Raw genomic sequence first — 8766 nt, 5'->3', positions numbered from 1 at the left:
AAGACCCCTATTTTTTCTCTTTCATTTTGATGATAATACGCCAGGCTCTCACAAAATCCAAATTAAGAAATTTTTTGGGCGTCTGTTTGTGAAATTTTCAAGGGTCTTCGTTTTATAGACACCATGTAGACACCCTATATGGGTGTCTACAAAACGAAGACCGAAGACCCGAAAAACGAAGACCTCCAGTTATTTCTCAATTATCTTATTGAATGTATTTCAAAATCATCATAAAACAGGTGCCAAGTACCTATTTCATTATTTTACCGGAATAAAATGAGGAATATCAAGAAATACTTAAGGGTCTTCGTTTTATAGACACCCTATGGGTGTCTACAAAACGAAGACCGAAGACCAGAAAAACGAAGACCCACTTTTTTTTTCTTTCAATCGTGATAAAATAATGTTTTTAAATCACTTCATTTTTTGGGTCTTCGGTCGTCGTTTTATAGACACCCCTTTTTGTTCCACAGTTAGAGCAAAAGATGGCTTGACACTATGATGTAGCCCTGCAGCGCATCTGACCTGACCTCAGTCTGTTGTCAATTAATATGAAATGCGCGCGCGCAAAGGCTTTTTCATTTTGTTTGCAGGGTTTCCTTTTTTTGTTTGCAGCGTTTCATTTTTTTGTTTGCAGCATTTCCTTTTTTGCTTGCAGCTTTTTCTTTTGTTTGCTGGTGTTTTTATTTTTTGCTTGCAGCGTTTCTTTATTTGTTTGCTAGTGTTTTTATTTTGTTTGCAGCGTTTCTTTATTTGTTTGCTAGTGTTTTTATTTTTTGTTTGCAGCGTTTCTTTTTTGTTTGTAGCATTTCTTTTTTGTTTTCAGCGTTTCATTTTTTGTTTGCCGGTGTTTTCTATTTTTGTTTGCATCGTTTCCATTTTTGTTTGCATCGTTTCTATTTTTGTTTGCATCGTTTCTATTTTTGTTTGCATCATTTCTTTTTTTGTTTGCAGCGTTTCTTTTCTGTTTCCATGATTTCTTTTTTGTTTGCAGCGTTTCTTTTTGTTTGCAGCATTTCTTTTTCTTTGCAGTGTGTCCCTTGTGGGCCATCGTACATAATTAATTCGTCTATTAAACTGGGAAAAGTACCTGCACAATTGAAGACAGCAAACATAATTCCTGTACCCAAAACGTATCCCCCTACAATCAACGCTTTGAGGCCCATTTCATTAACCCCAACGTTAGCTAAGGTTACTGAAAGACTTATAGCTAACAAACGCCTCCTTAGTATCCAAAGTAATATTGATATAAGACAGTATGGTAATCAGAAAGGGAAGTCAACCACCCACTGTCTTGTAAATAATTATATATAATCGCATCGTGTCCCATGCCGAGAAGCCGGGCAGCATCAGTACTCTGATGCTGACCGACTTCTCAAAGGCATTCGACACGATCGACCACACCATCGCATTTAACCATCTCCGTAACATGGGTGTATCCCCATTGATCTTTCAATGGTTGACTTCCTTAATTGCAACAAGGAACAAAGGGTTCGGTACAAGAATGTCTTCTGGGACTGGACTTCACTGACTGGTGGAGTAGGCCTACCACAAGGTACCATCCTTGCACCGTTTATTTTCTTATGTATTATTAATGAAGTCTTTAATAATAATTTTGATCAAAATATATATATTTGGAATTATGTTGATGACTTAACTCTTGGTGAGAATAGAATAATCAGAAACCTCAGTAGACTCCAAACAGCTCTAGATGTGTTAGATTCATGGAGTACCACTAATAATTTAACATTAAATCCTGAAAAGTGTCAAGCTCTGCATATTCATTTTGGTAAAAGTATCCCGCACCTCCTCAATTGAGTATTAATAATAAACCATTGAACGTTGTAAATCATGTAAAGTTATTGGGAATAAGTTTGCAATCTAATCTTAAATGGGACACCCACATTAACGAATTGATTTATAAATCAAATAAAAAAAACTGTTTATAATACGTAAACTTAAAAAAGTTGGCCGAAATCAAAACAAGAATTGGTTTCTGTGTACAAAAGCTATCTTCGCCCTACCATAGAATACGCATTCCCAGTTTGGAACGTTGGCTTGACTGGTAGTCATAAACAAATTAGAAAGGATCCAGAAAAGAGTATGCCGGATTGTTATAGGACGGGAATACTCAAATTATGACAATGCACTACACACGCTCTAACTTCACTCCAACTTCCATCTCTTGGAGATAGGAGAAGCAGCTTATGTAGATCATTCGCAGTTAAGTGCTCCCAGTCTCCGAACTTTTAATTCCTGGTTTAAGAGAGCCACAATATGTGGTTGCACTTAAGAGGCAGAAAGAACACCAGGAATATAAATGCAAAACCACTCGTTATTCAATAGCCCATTACCGTACCTCACTCGTCTGTTAAATAAAACAGTCAATTATCAATATTGTTACTAATTTCATACTCAATGCCCAGGTCCTCCAGTCATCCCAAGTATTCCTTCTGTCTCCCTTTGTACTGCATTAAATTACTCAAGTGCAATACCCTTTTTGATAATTTTATCGACGTTTTTCTGCTCAGTTATGCCATTTTTTGTCAAATTTGTATGTTTTTTATGTTGTATTTAATCCTTAATTGTATTTACTGTTTTTCAATTAGGTTAGGTATTGTCCTTTTTTAATGGTTGTGGTTTTTGTGTTCTTGTTTTTTTTTTTGTTTTTTTTTGTTTTTTTTTGCAATTGTTGAATTTAATTTTTAATTGTATATAATATTAATTTGATTTGGTCTTGTGCAATTTTAATATTTAATCTTTTATACTGCGATAGTTGAGATTTTTGTATTTTGTATTTCTTATTGGTCTTGTGCAATGTTATTTTTAAATTTTTAAACTGTAATAAGAATAGGGGCCTATTTCAATTTCGCCAATGGCTGCTATTGTATTTTTTTATTTTTGAGCAATAAAAATACCAAGAATAGTAAACTTGATAACAATTATAGCCTCTCTCAGATCCATCTATTAAACAAAAGAGAGTTCAGCACTAACTAATTAACATAGCATATTCTTTATAAACCGTTATTATCATCTTTATATACAGTACTTCATTATTCCGAGTAAGCTTCATTTAGAGCCGAGCACCTGATGATTGAGGATGTGCCCCATGAAACAGTCTATAGTGCAAACTGAAATGTTGAGTTTGTAACCTAGTGTCTTTGATTACTTATATATAATAATATAATATTACGAACAGTGTTTTGCAGAATGCTAATTGGAAGATGATTGAGACTTTAACTCACGCGTGACGCTTAGTATTGGGATGCCGATGTAAATATGCTTTGGGATTCATGGAAAAGCAATTTAATTAAAGCTGCAACTGAAGGGATAGGCGTTAGGAAACAAAAACGTGGTAATAAATGTAATCCATGGTTTGATGATGAAGTTGACAATGCCATCAAACAGAGAAGGGAAGCAGCCCGTTTACATAGAAAGTGGGTGAAGGATAAGGGTAGACGCATAAGTGAGGGGGATAACTTATGGAAAATTTATCAAGATAAGAGAAATTGTGTAAAAATATTAGTTAGAAATAAAATGACCGAAATGCGGGTTAAAAGGTCAGTTGATATTGCCAACAAAGGTGGTCGTAATTGCCGTGACTTTTGGAAGGAATTAAAGGGGGGCGAGCGAAAAAATTAGCAAATACAGTGCTTAAAAGTGCCGGGCACAAATGAAATTACTTGCGATGGAGAGGAAATGAACCAGACTGTTCGAAATTATTGGCGAACATTTGGTAAAATGAACCGAAATACAAATGATGAGCACAATAAACATTCTATCGAAACTTCAAATTTTGTTAATGAACTTAAAGAAGATAACAATTTTTTGCAAGCTTCTGATGATAACACTAACTCCATTGTTGATATTGAACTTACATTAAATCTGGTCGAAACTGCTATTCTTCAATCCAAAAATAACAAATCCCAAGGCTTAGATAATATTTCAAACGAGCTCCTAAAAAATGGTGGTAAATATCTGAATTATTCAATATTTTCATTATTTAAAAGAATTGTAAGTCTTGAAAAAATTAGAGCTGAATGGAACCGAAGCATTTTTGTCCCAATTTATAAAAAGGGCGATCGAAAGGACTTAAACAATTATAGAGGGATTTCTCTAACTTCCTGCGTTTCAAAAATTTTCAACAGAATCGTATTATACACAGTCTCTGAATTCTTAGAAGAACAGGTACAGGGGGGCTTTAGGCCTTATCGCCGCTGCGAAGACCATATTTTCACTCTTAAGAGCATCGCTGGCTGCCGTCTTGCAGAAGGTAAAAAGACCTTCTTGGCCTTTTTAGACATAAAGAAGGCCTTTGATTGCATTTGGCGTGACGGCCTGTTAATGGCAGTATGGAATATTGGGATTCGGGGCAGGTTATGGAAGATTATAAGTAGTTTATATGATGATGTTAAAGGGCAAGTAAGATTCGGTGATATTAAAACAGATTTTTTCGATATCGAGGAAGGAGTGAAACAATGTTGCGTGCTTTCACCAACTTTATTTTGTATAATAATGCATGAATTCACAAAATTATTGAAAGAACACTCATTAGGTGTACACATACATGGTGTTTGTATGAACAGCCTTTTTTGGGCAGATGATGTGGTTTTATTAGCTGACAGTGAAAATGAACTTATTAAGATGTTGGAATTGGCGTCGCATTTCGCTAACAAATGGAAATTTAAGTTCAATAATGAAAAGTCAAATGTTCTAGTTGTCGGTCAGCGGCTGAATAGTACCAAACGTTGGAAATTAGGAGGAGATTTTGTAACTGAAGTTGAAACTTATAAATATTTAGGTACCCACATTGCGAGGAATATGAAGGACAACTTCCATATACATCAAGTTATTGCAAATGTAAATAGAATTATCGCATATATTAAATCCATTATAGACAGTCTTGATGATTTTAATCGCGTGTATTATGGTGATGTTCTTTGGAAATGTATAGGCCTTCCCACAATTAATTATGCGTGTGCTGTATGTGTTAATACAAATATTAAATCAGATTGTTAATGAGTTTATTGATTCATGTTGTAAAGCTAATTTTGATTTTGTTTCCATTGCGAATAATGCTTTTATAGGTGTCAAATCTAATTGGGTGAAATCCTTCGAGGATTCAATTAAAGAATCATATACCCAATTTTGGAAAGGGGAGGTTGAGAGAAAATATTCACTTGGCGAATACTGGCATGTAAAAGAAAAACCTGGTTTAGAACCTTACCTCTTAGACATGACAAATTTCCATGGAGATAGTCTCAAATTTAAACTACGATCAAATAAATTAGCACTTGGTAAACGTACTAACAAATGGTGTATAGACAACACTGACACCCAATGCGAGATCTGTGGTTATGGAGAGGAAGATACTAAACATTTTCTTTTTGTGTGTAATCCCTTAGAACATATCAGATCTGAAGAATTAATTAAGTTGAAAAATGATTTAATTTCTATTAACTGTGTTAATGTCTGGATAGACTTTTCATACAGGGATCTATGTACAAAACTTCAATACGTCTTAGCAAGCTTCAATTTTTTCGATAATATTTATCCTGAACACATGTTTAATAACGATATTGCCCTCTTATTTGATAAATTCTGTAAATCGTACGCTTGTCTGGCATGGAAATTAAGAAGTGTACTTTTATTGGAGAAAAAATAGCAATGTTCTGAGAGGTACGCTTGACCATTTCACCACTCTTTTAAATTGCACTGTTCTTCATTTGCTGTTGCATTTCTGATTGACTGCGTATGATTTTAAGTATTCTTTTTGTATTTATTTACGGTGTCATTTGGGGCCATTTTTACTGGGGCCATTTTTACCGGGGCCATTTTTTCCGGGGCCATTTTTCCTGGGCCATTTTTTCCGGGGCCATTCTTACCTACCGGGGCCATTCTTACCTACATATATATATATACTAATTATTATTATTATTATTCTGAATTTTTATTTTTTTAAAGGGAACGAATGATTAATGGGTAATGTGGGTTTCTGTGTCTGTTTTCGGTATTTGGAAAGGGAAGTGAGGGGTAATTAAGACTTCGATTCGGGATTGGAAAAGGGAAGGGAGGGCGCGTATGTATGTTTATGTATGTATATGGATATATTTTATTATTATTATTATTATTATTATTATTATTATTATTATTATTATTATTATTATTATTCGGAATTTTTTGAATTCTGATGTTAATGTTGTTGTTTTTTTTTTTTTTTTTTTTTTTGTTTGTTTTCGGGATGGGAAAGGGAAAGGATGGGGTAATTAAAACTTCGATTTCGGGATTGGAAAAGGGAAGGGAGGGATAATTAATGCTTTGATTTTTACTTTTTAAGCTCATTTACTTTTACTTTTGATTTGTCATGTTTTGATTTCGTTTGTTTTCTTATATTTTTCTTGGACGCACCGTTTTGTACGTGTGCCACTGTTGTAAAAGTGTAGCTTCCAAATAAAGAATATATAATATACTGACGTATGTTCAAATAGCCTAAAACTAAATATATCAAAACGTGATCAACCTCTACCTTTGTAAAGGTGATCCGCTCAGACAGCAGAATCATTGTGGGAAAAGTCAATAAATGACGATTTCTTGATGTTGTTATCTTGTAATTAGTTTGTTTAACATAACCGGTGTCACAGTATCAAGATCAGTTATAGCTGTATTTGCAACATTGGATCGATAATATCCGCTCACAACAAAAATGTATTAAATAAGAACGATAAAGTGCACATTTATATAACAGCAAACAATGCAATTGCCGTAATGGAAAAGGCTTCGTAATGCAATTATTAGGGAAATTACTAAAGCTAAGATAAAAGATAAACTAATAAGAAAGTAAAAATACTCCAAAAGTCAAACCCTGGTGGTTGGCATAAACAGATTAGATCATTAGTTAGGCTTGGAAGAGCAGATCGCACCATTAGCGTCCCTAACATTCCTCCCAACAGTCATGTAGAAATTGCCAATGAAATTAATAAATCATTATCTTGTTTTTCACATTATGATTTACAGGTCCCAATTGATGTTAACAATGTGCCAGCTTACTTGCCAAGTCCAATGCCACCACCAGATTTTTTTTTTATCCTTGGATGATTTACAAAGAATTAAGTAAGATATCGGTATCTAAAGCAGGGGGCCCATATCGTGAGTGGATTTCCTGTACGATTAAAAATCGTAACGGTACTGGGTTTGGTCTACAGGAGTTCGTGCTTCGAACAAGCACGAACTCCTGTAGACCAAAACCAGTACCGTTACGATTTTTAATCGTACGGAAAATCCACTCACGATACATTATAGGCCTAGTGCCGACATAGGATTCAGGTGCCAGACTGTGACCTTCAGGCATTCTCCCATTCAAAATCTATACATTAGCACTAACAAATATTTTCCTATTCCTTAAACCTAACTACTACTATATGCTATATTTAACCTTACTACATGCCTTATTTCTTACTATAATATACTATCTACTATGTATACATAAATAGATTCTAATATTGTAATATTAATAATTAATGTATCAAGTAATTTTGATAATGAATTATTAAATAAGTGATTAAAATTATTTTTATACATTAAAAATTAACATAGGCCTATTCTTCAATAAGAATTGAAAACAGAACAACAAAGAAAAGGCCATTTAAAGTATCTACTTTGAATGTTTGTGCGATGCTGACTGGCCTGAACCAAGACCCACATATCAATCGATGATATGAGAAAAACCGCTATCATCAACTACGAATTTCTCAGACTAGACGTGGACATTGGTGCCCTCCAGGAAACACGTCTAGCACAAACTTGCAGCATCAAGGAAAGTGAATACACTTTCTATTGGGTAGGTAAGAGCAAAGACGAAAATAGACAACATGGAGTAGGTAGCAACTCCAATGACAGCATGATGTCAATCTGTCTTAACCCCAAGTGTTAGGTCTTTCCCTCTCTGTTCCTAATTCTTTTTATCCCTTGGCTGACTGACCTCTTGACACGCACAGATCGTCGATTTAGCAAGCTGCGTGCAGAACGCCGCAAGATTTGTCGCAAAATTTCTGGATTTTATGAAAATCCATGCCGTGTAGGTGCATTGTGTAAAGGTGCAGTTTGTAACTGGTAAGTTTATTATTATTTCTATTGTTAAGACATTATGTATTAATTAGTAGTTATTAAGAAAATACAATTTTAGTTGAACGAATCTAATAAGCTTGTTGTATAACATGATAAACCTAGGCCTAGTGGCCATGCTACGATACTGTTTTTCAATATGTCAATGTGTAACCTTTTAATAAGATAAAACTTAGAACGAAGTACAGTAGAATTCTCGGAATTCGGTTTAATTTACAGTAAATATTTATGTGCTATGGACATCTTTTACATTTTATTGTTAATTTTCTGTATTCATTTAGAACCCATACCACAGGGAAATCGTTTATAGTTCCTGCTGACACTCGCTTATCAAGTGAGTCATGAATATTAAATGAGCCTTTAAAACTAGATGAACTCCCTTCATTTCTTCCTGCAGAATCACCACCGCCACAGTTATTGGTTAGCGAAGTTCGACAGCAACTTACCAAAGTTCAAAGTAGTAAAGCAGTTCCTCCAGGTGAAATCCCTCCAGCTATCATCAAGGAATTTGCACCAGAATTAGCCGAACCACTTACACATATTTTCAACCTCTCTCTCTCCGAAGGTATTGTACCAAAGCGTTGGAAACAGGCGACTGTAATTCCAATACCAAAAAAGAAAGGCAATGTGGGACTGGATCAGATC

This window comes from Anneissia japonica, unplaced genomic scaffold (assembly GCF_011630105.1).
Source record: "Anneissia japonica isolate Jap-2015-1 unplaced genomic scaffold, ASM1163010v1 scaffold736_len178028_cov180, whole genome shotgun sequence".
NCBI classification, from domain to species: Eukaryota; Metazoa; Echinodermata; class Crinoidea; order Comatulida; family Comatulidae; genus Anneissia; species Anneissia japonica.
This window is presented reverse-complemented; position numbering follows the sequence as displayed.